The sequence below is a fragment of the Penaeus chinensis genome, chromosome 42 (genome assembly GCF_019202785.1).
Source record: "Penaeus chinensis breed Huanghai No. 1 chromosome 42, ASM1920278v2, whole genome shotgun sequence".
NCBI lineage: Eukaryota > Metazoa > Arthropoda > Malacostraca > Decapoda > Penaeidae > Penaeus > Penaeus chinensis.
This window is the reverse complement of record NC_061860.1, coordinates 16,002,041-16,015,966: the sequence shown is the minus strand read 5'-3', so window position 1 is coordinate 16,015,966 and position 13,926 is coordinate 16,002,041. Positions and strand designations below refer to the sequence as shown.

General features: G+C 41.5%; 1 protein-coding gene across 1 annotated transcript in view; it reads right to left on the bottom strand.

The window, feature by feature from the left end:
- Positions 1-13,925: 13,925 nt before the first annotated feature.
- The window catches only part of LOC125047930 (collagen alpha-1(I) chain-like), a 38,761-nt gene continuing 38,760 nt past the window's right edge, over position 13,926 (bottom strand). The window contains exon 23 of the mRNA XM_047646477.1: position 13,926. This exon is cut by the window's right edge and continues 321 nt beyond it. The gene's annotated coding sequence lies outside the window, so the exon portion shown is untranslated.

The window sequence follows — 13,926 nt, the reverse complement described above, 5'->3', positions numbered from 1 at the left end:
CCGGGTCACTCAGATGCCCAGCACCTCATCTCATCATGCCGGTCCATCATCTTACAGTATGGTACCCCCTGTGAGCTGGCCAGTGATGGTGGTCCTGCACTTATATCCAGCCTGTTGGGGTGTCATCATCTCAGCTCTGCATATTATGCACAGTAAAAGGGTCGAGCTGAACTCGGTGTCAAGGCAGCTCGACGCATTATTGCTGATTGCACTGGCCGTGACTGATCTTTTGACATTGATGCTCGGGCACGGGCCATCTTACAGTACCGCAACACTCCCATCTCAATATCAACAAGTCACCCGCACAGTTATTATTCGGTCGCATCCTGCGTGACCATCTGCCAACTCACCAACTGCTGCTCCACCTGCACCCTGATTGGCTCCGCTCTGCTAAGGACCGTGAGGCTGCATATCCAAGCGTAATGCAGACTCCTATGCCGCCACAATGCCAGTTGCAAGCTGCTCCCAGCCCTTACGGTGGGGTCATGTCGCCGTTCATTACCAGGGATCCAACCGACCTCGCAAGTGGGACCGAACAGGAATGGTGGTAGATGTTGGTCCACATCGCTAGTACACGATACGGCTCGACGAGTCTGGCCGTGTCACCATCCGCAACCAAGATCAGCATGCAGCTTCTTTGGACGCAATTGCGCAATTAAATGTTCATCAGAATTGTTTTTTTGTAGATTTACATGGAGCTTTTGATTCTACTAATGAAGAGGTTTTTATGTATGCGTCGACTAAGTTAGGTGTGACAGGAAAGTTTTGGGACTGATGGTTGATTATTTGTCTGAGAAAATGGTATGGTTTCAAAGCTGTTTGTCTGAGGAAAGACTGAGGAAAGACACTTCCCCTTGGGTACTCCAAGGGGTAGTGTATAAAGCCTAATACTATTTGCTGTAGTAATAAACAGTATAACTTTAGAGAAATTACGTCAGGATTTCCAGATAACTTATTGATAGAAGGAACTGCGCAAGCAGTACTGGAATGATTTAGAAACCTTGAGCAATTTTTATCAGTGACGAAAAAAATGAAATTCCATTAAAAAAAGGAACACGAGAGGCAGATCAATGGGGAAAGTGCAGACACGTAAATAATTTGGTGTATTAATAGGATTTATTGTCCCAATTAACGATGTCAATTATAACAACGCAGTGTAAGACACGACTGTGGTTACTTATATCACTTGCCTATGGAGGAATAAGGGCTGGGACACCCCTACTGAGATTAGTATGCATTAGTACAATAAGAGCTCTGGTGGGTTATGCGGCACCAGCACCTGTTTCAGCCTCTTAAGCGAAGCTTCGAAAACTATACCAAACAATGAAGCTATGCGAATAATGGAAATATCAACTCTGATGAAGCCCCGGATGAGATGGCAAAGGAGGCTGCTAAGCTATACTAGGTGGGCACTGGATGTATATGGACTGGGCAATATACAATATCAAGGGATTGCAGATAGACTACAACGGGGCACGAAACGTTTTTTTGCAGTGCGTTTAGCTATAAACACAAACTTTTCTTATAGGAGAGGTAAGAGCGAATGGAAAGACTCTGTGTACTCGTGTTAAATGAATGTTTGAATATTATTGAGAAATGTTCATAAAAGTGAGCAGGAATAAAACGTGCAGCGTGTGTAGGTTACAAGGTCATTTATACATTAGTGTCAGATGCTTAAGACATAGAAAGGCAGATATAATAGGTGCCCCGAACAAACTGTGTGGATATTCAAGTATGGACAAGTGATTTATTAAAAACATAACTGCATCTACTGAGTTTATTTTGATTATATATGATACCGTCATCCTCTTAAAATATGAATATTATGCTTGGCAATCTGATCAAAAGATTCCCTCAGCAGCACAAATGTATTTTGCAAGCATGCATATACGATGTGTTTTCAAAACTATATCGCGTGTTGTGCTTCCATGCATGTGTTTATGTGAGCCCTTGACTTGCAATTGCTTTACCTTAAGCAACTGTCCATCTCAGTGCGTTTGTCACCCTCACGCACTTCCTCTCTCCCTCTCTCTCATTTATATATGTATATATATACATAAACATTCTCACATAGATATATTATGTATATGTGTGTGTGCACACACATTATGTGAGCCCTTGCTTGCAGCTTCTTTACCTTAAGCATTGCTCATACTGTTAATGTACAATAATGATATGTAATGCGATGTATTGATATCACACTCACTCACTCACTCACTCACTCACTCATTCACTCATTCACTCATTCACTCACTCACCCACTCACTCACTCACTCACTCACTCATTCACTCACTTATGTGTGTGTGTGTGTGTGTGTGTGTCTGTGTCTGTGTGTGTGTGTGTGTGTGTATGTGTGCGTGCGTGTGCGTGTGTGTGTGTGTGTGTGCATGTGCGTGTATGTGTATGTGTATGTATAAACACTCACACATACACACACATACACACACTCACTCACTCACTCACTCACTCACTCACTCACTCACTTATATATATGTGTGTGTGTGTGTGTGTATGTGTGCGTGCGTGTGCGTGTGTGTGTGTGCATGTGCATGTATGTGTGTGCATGTGCATGTATGTGTATGTGTATGTATAAACACACACACACACACACATATATATATATATATATATATATATTAGAAAAAAAAAACACAATGCAATAACTAGATATACTGATAATGAGGCTACAGTTTCGAAATCCACCTGATATATCTTGTAAAGGGATTATTTGGTGATGATAATTAGTTATGGTGATGGTTTCAACATTGATCGATATTTCCAGCCGCCGACTGATTATTTGGTTGGTTGTTTTTCTGTTGCGTATGTTCGTTTGTTCGTGTGAAAGGCATTTAGTTCCCGCCACCGAAGTAATGTCGGTGACCCCTGAGCATGGACGGGCACTTAGCTCCGATCCTCTTGACTGATCACCTATATTCACGAGAAAGCTTGAGAGCAGCCCTCTTTACTCTCCGTCGAACCGAATCCTCTTGGCACCCACACCTCAGTGCCCTACACCTCGGTGCCCCGACTCCGTTCCACGAATCTCGGCGCAACGACTCGCCTTGTTATTATTTGTCAACCATGCCATCGAAATACTTGTAAGGCTGTGTAAATATTTGTGAATATATATTTGGGTTATCTATACAAATTTAATTTATTCCTCGAGTGGCTAATTATCCAGAGATCAATGCTAAAAGAACCAAAAGGGGCTACAAAGACCAAACCAACCCCTGACATTATATGTATATATATAGACACACAAACACTGTTTAAATGTGTATGTGTTTGTGTTTGTGTATGTGTATGTACAAACACACACACACACACACACACCCACACACACACACACACACACACACACACACACACACACACACACACATATATATATATATATATGTATATGTATGTATATATATATATTTATATATATATATATGTGCGCGCGCGCGCGTGTGTGTGTGTGTAGGTATGTATTTTTTTTTCTGAGGTTCCAAAATTATGGAACCTCAGTTTACATTCGAACAAAGAGAATGTAATAGAGAAAACTCAGAATGCAGGGGTAACTGTTACAATCAAGGGCGAAGTGGGTTATATTATGTGGAGGTTCAAGAGTCTCACTGTGTTTTGGTCTGTCTCTCCATGACATAAATGTCCCCCAAAAAACTAACCTCAGAAGATGACGAATCACTTATTTTGAAACATTTTCCTATAAATATGATGTTCATAATTCACAATACTAGAAAACCATCGATCATCCAATTCGTCTTGGTGTGAAATATATGTTGCGCCATACGTTTATTATTTCATACCAGTCTACTATAGTTTGTGCGGTCCGATTTTTCGTTTTCTTTTATGGTCTGGAACTGATACAATGAAAAACTGAAGTATAATAAGCCAATAAATCTTATATTTGAGGTACGTAAAATAATGATTACATATATTGTTACGTATAATCAGATATAAAAGTTACTTTCAGTTTTAAAGTTTTCGTAAGTGAGAATATTACTCTATCTTTTGCATACAATTTAAAAATCTGATTTCTATGGTGATGTATACTACGTTAATCATGGATATGACCATTTTACGTTCTAATATGATGTAGGCTTAGCTGCACCGTGGATAAATGTAGGAAATATGAATGTTTATGTTCACATCTCTTTCTGCGTTGAATTATATCTATATTTTCAGAAATGTTTTTAACTGCGTTTTTATAATATATGCATACATACATACATTTACAGGAGGAAGTCGGGGAAAAAGTCAGACGTAAATCGAGAGAAATAAATTTAGTAACCAAAGAAGCGGCGTTTCAACCTAGACAAACCCAGCCCATTTATGCTTGTCTGCTTGCATGAAAATATTCTTTAAAATCAAAGACACGGAAAAGCTTTTTTGTTACCATTTAAGTATTTCAGGACGAGTTGCCTTTCACACGACACATCCTCAGTAAAGTCATTTAAAACATTTAAAAATTTATTATGTTTTTATCATATCACTCGTGTTTTGTCCGTAACGCAGCAGCACTAAACTTTAAAATCTTGTGCCACAAGAGCTACCCTGGAGCCCGGGGCCTCTCGTCTCACTTGATATTATTGCTTCTGAGTTGTAAAGTAAATTAAATAAAGTAAATCCTGTAATTACAGATCATTATAGTGCTCAGCTAGCACCTTCAGTGCTCTAGTATTTGCAGGTGACACGAGGCTACAGTAGGAGTCGTCAGCACCCCACCTCAGACCCGCAGCTCTCTTCTACACCAGGGTAGCCTTTGTGGCTTTGACCCCTGGGTAGGGAGGCCCAGTAGTCTGGGGCGTCATTTGGGCGCACTTTTTCTTTGGTCCTGAATTCTTTTCCTTATAATGTGACTTTCCTGAGCCTACTGGAGTTCCTCGTGAACTCCCGTATTCGCTTGGGGGGTGGGCATTGAATTACCGTCCTTCGCCTAGGCAAGTTCGGCGGTAAGGAAGTGTCCCACACATAACTCGATCCCTCTGTGGTACTGGAGAACGCAACCAGGCTTCCACTGGGGGGGTAGAGGACGAAAAACTGATTTACTCTCTTAGCTATTGCAGTTAGGTTGATAACAACAGTTAAGAGGTTTTTGTCCCCTCAGGACTACGTTTTTGAGAAAAGGGGTCGGACCTGGTCCGATACCCAGTATGAGTGATACCCCGGCTACCCCTTCTCCTCCTCAAGGAGGAGGGGCGACTAACGACCCTTCTAAGACCAATCTGATGACGAACAACGGAACCCCCACTAATGACAAGACGAGACGACCAATTTTCAAAATCCCCACCCAGAATGCAAGGTTCGCGAATGTAAAATGCGTGAATGAAAATCAGTCGCTTTCGAACGTGAACCCCTTTATCATCAAAAAGGTCCTTGATGGTCAAGTGGACGGCGACTTTGATTTTGTTAAAAAATTGCGAGATGGAAGCTTCCTTGTTAAAGTACAATACAACTCCCAGATTAAGGATTTACTTAAGCTGACGCAAATTCATGATCTTCGAGTAAAAGTAACTATTCCTATTGGCCCAAATACCTGTAAGGGAGTAATCTTTCACAGGGATTTGAGGACGATGGATGAAAGTGAAATTCTTGAGAGCATGAAGGACCAAGACGTAGTGGACGTTCATTGTATGACCAAGAAGGACGGGAATGTGCGAACGAAAACTGGACTGTGTTTTTTTACTTTTGCCTTGAATAAAATCCCTGAATATGTCAACGTCGGTTATGAACGTGTACAAGTAAGACCTTATGTCCAAAAGCCAATGCATTGTAATAGATGCCAAAAATTCGGACACACCTCATTAAGATGTATTGACAAAGATTCTTCTAAATTCACTTGCCGTAAATGTGCTGAAGCCCATGACACCATCACATGTACTAGCAAAATTTCCAAATGTGCTAACTGTGAAGGTCCCCATCATTCAGGATCTGCCGAGTGCAGCATCCTGAAGAAGGAGACTGAAACATTGGCATAAATGAGAAAGCATGAAGTTAGTTATACTGAAGCTAAGAGGAAAGTGGAAAGTTTGACACACAAACCCGATACTTCCTATGCTGCAGCGGTAACTAGCAACAACCCTAGTACAAGTGATGTCAGTCAACAGCTTGCAGCTAAGGATAAGGAAATTGCCGAACTCAAACAAACCGTTACAGATTTAAATATTAAAGTTTATCAACTGACAAAATTGGTCGATCAAATGGCTGCATCAACCCAGCCTAAACATCTTAACCCAATGCCGTCGGGGAAAATGAACAAAAAATGGGGAAAATGCTGTGCCCATTTTCTATATTTTTTGTGAAATGTCTGCTCATAGATGGCTCTGCTAGTGCTTAGCCACAAAGGAGTCAATTAATAGACCTTGTGACCATACGTGATTTGAATTGGGGGGAAAAACGTGTTTTTTACTAGTGCTATGGATATCGATGGTGTTATTTTTATTATAAACATTATAATTATTATAATGTTTTTTAATATTAGTAACAGCAAAATAAGATAATGTAAAATATTTCGTAAATCAAAGAAAAGGGTGAACGGGCGAGACGGGCAGTACTCCTAACTGGCTCATTGGTGACTTAGTACAAGTATAGCCATCTATGTGTATAAACAATCAAACAAGTACTAACAGTGGGCAAAGCACGTGTCTACCCGTCGTATCCGTCGGCAAGGGGTTAAGGAAGCAGACACCGAATCACAGTCCGGAGCGCACCTTCCCGTCCGGGCTACTCCTGTGAGGACTTCGTCTGGCTCGCGATCGGTTTCTCGAGAGAGAAGCAGGAGGTGCAGGACATGGAGGCTTCTGTCTCCAAACCATCCCGTGAGAGGTCCCCGGGAAGCGAGGGAGAGGAGGCGCCTCCCTCCCATAAAAAGAAAATAAAAACTGGTGGACAAGGCACTTCCAAACCCCATAAAACGTAATCATCGCGTCAACCATTATACAATGGAACTGTCGAAGTATTAGATCTAAAGTAAACGACCTTAAATTATTAGCCTCGTCCTATGCTCCCGATATTATAGTTCTCCAAGAAACTCATTTGACAAACCTCGTCTCTGACGAGGTCGTATCGCTCAGGAACTACCATTTATGTCGGAAGGATCGTGAGGGTAGGGGTGGAGGCGGAGTCGCCATGTACATCCACCAAAGCCTCTCTTTTACAGAAGTGACTATTGATTCTACTTTGGAGTTTGTCGCATGCAAAGTAAAAATTAATGGCACGTATCTGGCTATATGTTCAGTTTATTGTCCGCCTGATAAAGTGATAATCTATGATGAGCTCTTTGCTCTTCAGGAACGTCTGCCACAAAATACAGTAATTTTAGGTGATTTCAATGCTCATCATACGTTATGGGGTTCCCTACGGCTGGATGGTAGAGGTGAGCAAGTAGTTAAGCTGATTAACGAGTCTGAATTAGTCCTTCTGAATGATGGTAGTCCCACGCGGGTGGACGATAATACCGGGAATTTGAGCTTTATAGACTTATCACTGGTCTCTTCATCAGTAGCAGCCAAGTGCCTGTGGCACACCATTGACGACTCGTTGGGAAGCGATCATCTTCCTATTTTGATTAAATATTCATGCGACACAGTGAGAACGCCTTCAGCGCCTAAATCTAACGTAAAAAGAGCAGACTGGGTCGCCTTCACAAGGAGCGTCAAGCTCGAACTTGTTGGAGAAACCATTGATGATAAAGTAAACAATATTCAGAATTCGATTTTAGAAGCAGCTTTGCTATCCATTCCTAAAACTTCGACAGATAGCGTTAAGCATAGAGTTCCATGGTGGACACCAGATTGCCGCAGGGCGCTGTGCCGACGCAATAAGGCCTACAGGCTTTTCCAAAATAACATCACAAATGAGAACTTTTGCAATTATAAACAAGCAAGAGCTAGGGCTCGTAGAGTAATAAGACAAGCAAAAAGAGACTCCTGGCGGAGCTTTGTCTCTACAATAAACAGCAATACAAAAATATCAGAGGTTTGGTCCACTGTTAATAAAATCAATAAGAAAAAAACATCCATCAAAATTAAAAACATCATTGAAGAGGGCAAAAATATCGATTCCCCTAGAGACAGCTCAGCAAACTACCATCACGCATTCCTGCCCATCAGGGTAGCGGCTGAGCTGCAATCAATTCGCTTTGCCACAGGAGATGACTTTGATTACAATAAGGATCTTGCAATGGATGAGCTTGTCCGAGCCCTGGGGGCCTGTGGAGGAACATCCCAGGGCCCCGATGAGATTCGATATGAGATGATAAAGCATCTTAGTCATGATGACATGATTAAGTTGCTAGAAGTGTACAGTGAAATTTGGAAGAGCCACACTTTTCCAAGCTCATGGCACTTCGCCCGCATCATTCCCATATTGAAGGGAGGGGGTGGTCCCAAGTTTGCCATCTCCTGCCGCCCAATTGCGTTGACAAGTTGCTTATGCGAGGTCATGGAACGAGTTGTTGGCAGTGGGCTATTGCATTTTATAATTTCCAGCAATTTGCTAGTTGACGAGCAGTGCGGTTTCCGAAAGGGACGCCGGGCTCTCGATCAACTAGTAAAGCTGGACAGTCGTATTCGGGAGGCAATTGCCAAAAGGGATTTTTTGATTTCAGTATTTTTAGACATAGAAAAAGTCTACGACATGACATGGCGATGTGGCCTACTCGGAGGGCTTTGTGGTTTCGGATTACGTGGAAACTTGCCTTGTTTTATTCAAAATTTTATTTCTGACAGAACGTTTTCTGTCAAATTGTTTTCTGACAATGTCACTTTTTCGGACATTTTTGTCCAGGCAAACGGGGTCCCACAAGGAAGTGTCTTGTCACCAACCCTATTTCTATGTATGATAGATGACATCTTGCCGGCTCCTCCTCGGAATCTTGAATGCTCGCTGTACGCTGATGATTGTGCATTGTGGCACTCCAGCAATAGTGCGGAGTTCTCAGCAAATCGCATCCAATTGGCGCTGGATATGATTCATGACTGGGGCCTCCAGTGGGGTTTTGAGTTTTCCATTAGAGGGAGTATTGGGGTGGTTTTTTCACATGGGGGGAGGCCGAACATCGGGCTAACTCTGGACAGCCACCCAATACCTATTCAAGATTCTGCAAGATTTCTTGGGCTACTTTTTGATAGTAGACTCAATTGGAAAGACCACGTTGGTCGGTTGAAGAATAAATGTCAAAGAGCACTAAATTTATTAAAGTGCATTTCTGGTAATAAATGGGGAGCTGATAGACAGTCTTTGCTAATGGTATATAAAGCCCTGATTGGGTCTAAAGTGGACTGTGGGTCAATCGTGTATGGTTCGGCATCGAAAGCAAGTTTGAAAGAATTGGATGCTGTGCAGAATGCTTGTTTGCGTGTGTGTCTTGGAGCCCTAAAATGCACTCGGATCGAGCGTCTTGAGGTGGAGTCGGGAGTGCCTCCCCTCCGACTCAGACGCGGCCAGTTAGCACTGACCTGAGCCGCAGGGGTGGCTCGGGACCCGAGCCACCCTAATGGCAGTGGAGGCACTGGGCCCTTTGCCGCGAGACTCCGCGACCTCGTCGAGAGAGTCGGTATGGATCTCTCTACCATCGATACCCTGGTTAAGTCAAATATAGCGCCATGGGAAACCCCCATTTTTTCTGTCATGGAAGCCTGGCTTCCATCAGCCAAGGCCATGGCGCCGGAGGGTGAGGTACGCCAGAGGTTCAGAGATTCTTATTAAAGATCTCCCTTATTTTCATATATATACCGACGGCTCCAAGACAGATGAGTGTGTAGGTGCGGGTGTATGGTCGACTGAATGTGAACTAAAGTTTAGACTGCCGAATCATACATCGATTTTTCTTGCTGAACTTTTTGCCATTGATAAAGCTATTGATTTTGCACTATCGACGACCCACGATAGAATAGTTATTTTTTCCGATTCATTAAGCTCACTTAAAGCTATTAAATCCTTAGAAACCACCAAAAATGAACTGCTGGGTAATATCATTCGTAAGTTACACGGTGCCAACAAATCAATCAAGCTAAAATGGGTACCAGGTCACTCTGGTATCCATGGTAATGAACAGGCTGACAAACTAGCCGGGTCAACTGGCGATCTGGACACTACCATAGTTCGTACAGATCTCAGGTGTTTTGTGTCTCTTATAAGAGGAAAAAATTAATCTCCTGTGGCAAAGTGAGTGGACCAACCTAGACATAAACTACAAGATCAAAACAGAAATAGAAACATGGGACACAGCCCACAGAAAAAATAGACAAGAAGAGGTGGTGTTGGCGCGACTTCGATTAAACGCCACCAAGATCACCCACCTCACACCATACATAGAAAGAAATTATCCGCCACAGTGCCCCCATTGCACAACCCAATTGACAATCACCCGTCTCCTTGTATCCTGCCACAAATTCAACAATAATAGAACAAACATCACAAACTATTTTCGAATCAAAAACTTACAACTTACAATAGCAAATTTATTATCAGACAATGAAAAAATAATACGTAAAGTAATTGCTTTTCTAAGGGAGACAAAACTGTATGACCTTATATAATAGATTGATAGAATAAATAGGATCCATTGGCTTAATAACCTTGGCCACATGCCGCTGGTTGATAGCCAAGAAATCCAACAAAGAAAGAAAGAAAGATGTTTTTATATAAATGTATATGTGGAACCTTGTTAACAGTGTGTGTGGGAGGGGGGGGGGGGGGAGTATAGTGGGTGGTTGATGAACAAGCCAGGTTGTACGAGTATAAGTGACGGAAGCCCCTTCTATATCCTCTCAGTGCAGGCGGGTTCCCTGCTTGAGAAAATGCTTCTACTTCTACTTCTACAAGACTTTCAAGGACGAAATAAGCCGAAACAACTTATTGTGATTTGACAAAAATATATTTAGCCCTTTTTCGAATTAGCAGTTATATTATCTTTATTCGATATAAGGCGAGGAGAGCAATAAAATAGTGGAAAAAACATTCATTAAAGCCATATTGGTGATCATGATTATTTCGACAATGAGATGAAGTGACGTGGGACCACCTTGGCCAATTCATTAAGGCCTAGAATCATTAAAAAAAAACTCGTGATCTAAAGTATGAAGGACTCTCTGACACTTGTCCTTTGAAAATCGTCCATCGACTTTGGTTTCTTTTTGAGAGGAAAAAAAATAGGTTAATATATTCTCTGTCTTATTATTTCGCAAAACTTAAGTGAATGCAGTTAATCTTTGGAAAGTCCTTGTATGATAACATAAAGTAAACGCAAAAGATTGCCAGATAGTTCAGTCTTCGTCTTCAATTCATATAAAATAAGTCTTTGTCAGTGATAGAGCATGGCTTGTGTTTGTTTAGTGATATGTGTACAAGAATAAAATATCCCTAGAAGTAAAATTAGCTGAGGCATTGTGACAGGTCTGGGCTGCCACAAGGTATTCCAGTTCTCATAAGTTTGTCCAGGACTCGAGTACAGTTTCTGTGTTCTATTTTCGGAACTCGAGAAGACGTTGCACTAGTGAGTAAAGTGGAGCGCAGCAGTTCGGGGTTGGGTTGGGTTCCCTAGTCTCTGAACTACTACAAAGTACTAATGGTTTAGTGTCTTTATTTAGACTATAAAAATATCCGTACACAGTAGACTTTGATAAGTGATTGCGTGGGTTAAATTCTTGTATCAGATGAAATAAAGGAAATTATGTGTATGTACAGTATTCCCCATTCATTTACCATAATACAATGAACTAGCAGAAATATCATCCAGTATTTCACATGAATAGTGTAATGATGGCCATTTCCCTACTTGCATAACCCTCTCAATTGTAAATAGAGAAACTGGCTGTGGAATACATTTTGCCATGATCCTTCCTCAGGCGTGTATCCAAGTTCTTTAAACGTTCTTGAAAGTGAAGCTCTCTTATTTTGGCGGCTGGTTTACATTCGCTTGCCCGAAGTGCCATTCTTGGGGTGAAATGTCCAACCCGTAAGTGGCTTGTTACATGTAATAGGGAATATCGGGAGCCTTGAGGCAGTGGGCTGCCTTTTATCACTAAACAGTTACATGTATATAACATTAATCAATAATGTATGCAAAAGTATAATGTCAGCAATGAAACAGGTCAAAATTGAACAAAAAAAGAAATTCCTGCATAGTGTACGATTGAAGTTCAACGGACCATTAGAAATTCATATACGAAACCAAATGGTGTCAAGGTGAAAAACGTTTCAGAATACTACCTAATGACGGGTTCCTGGAAAGGACATTTGCAATTCCCCACGGCAAGTTTAGGCCTAGATGGGTATCTGTGAAAAATGGCATTTGTTATATTGGTACGCGTCTGTCTCTCTGTCTGCCCCCCCCCCCCCCTCTCTCTCTCTCTCTCTCTCTCTCTCTCTCTCTCTCTCTCTATCTCTCTCTCTCTCTCTCTCTCTCACTCTCTCTCTCTCTCTCTCTCTCTCTCTCTCTCTCTCTCTCTCTCTCTCTCTCTCTCTCTCTCTCTCTCTCCTTTCTCTGCCTATGCCTCTTTCTCTCTCTCTCTCTCTCTCTCTCTCTCTCTCTCTCTCTCTCTCTCTCTCTCTCTCTCTCTCTCTCTCTCTCTCTCTCTCTCTCTCTCTCTCTCTCTCTCTCTCTCTCTCTCTCTCTCTCTCTCTCTCTCTCTCTCTCTCTCTCTCTCTCTCTCTCTCTCTCTCTCTCTCTCTCTCTCTCCTCTCTCCTCTCTCCTCTCTCTCCTTCTCTCTCTCTCGCTCTCTCTCTCTCTCTCTCTCTCTCTCTCTCTCTCTCTCTATATATATATATATATATATATATATGTATGTATATATCGGTCTCACTCTCTCTCTCTCTCTCTCTCTCTCTCTCTCTCTCTCTCTCTCTCTCTCTCTCTCTCTCTCTCTCTCTCTCTCTAACTTCTCTCTCACTCTGCCTCGATCCCCCTCCTTCCCTTTTTCTCTCTCCTCACAATCATTTGGTCCATAATAAAACATTCTTCTTTTCTGGTCAACTATTTCTGAAAATGCATAGAAAATCGTCTCTGTGAGTTGACACCAGACCCTGATGTTGAGACAATGAAATGGGGCATGAAATGTTGGCCAACTCTTTATTAATTTAGATACAAAAATTTTATATACAGGGGAAATGTTAGTAACACAGAATATACACGATGGCAGTTTCAAGATACGAGGCATGAGACCCGCAGTAGCACCATTATGAACACAGCGTGGAGTTCCTTTAGATGACTGCGTGGGCTTAGGTGGTCGTCCAGGTCACGCGAGACGACACAGAAGGACTTCGTTAGTTCCTTTGTTACTGATCTTTGCACAGCATCCTTTCTGCGCTGGCTTTGTATTGTCTTTGGATAAGTTGGATTACGTTTGGCTTTTGTTTTGTAGTTTTTTTGCGCTCAGAGCCACCAATCAGAATACTTCGTTGTTGTCGTTATTTTTTTTAATGAGATTTGTATGTCATTTTATCTTGTATATATATATATATCTTTTTTTGTAGTTTTGAGTTATATTTTAGGGTCATGGTGCTTACCGTGCTCTTAGACCTGGAGATTATGCAGTCCCACACTCATCTGTTTTGCTTATCACCCTTAGAATATAAGAACATAGGGAATGGCAGTGACGATAGCTGGGATCTTTAATATCCCATTATCAAGGTAACGAAAATGTCTTGATAAATTTGATTAGTGTGATATGTTTTCTTGGTTTACTCATATTTTACTCTAAAATGAAGTAAATATTCTGAAACTGACTTGTTTTGTAGAACTTTTTTTTATCAAGACTTGTTGATATTGTCATCAAGAAAGAGTACACTTAACAGATAACTTATACAGGGACAAAAAAATAAATCCAAAATCTTAACTTAGCATAAGTTTGAGAGATGTTTCAAGACCTAAGAAAATTTTATTGTTTTTTTCCAAATTACAGTAGCATACATTTTT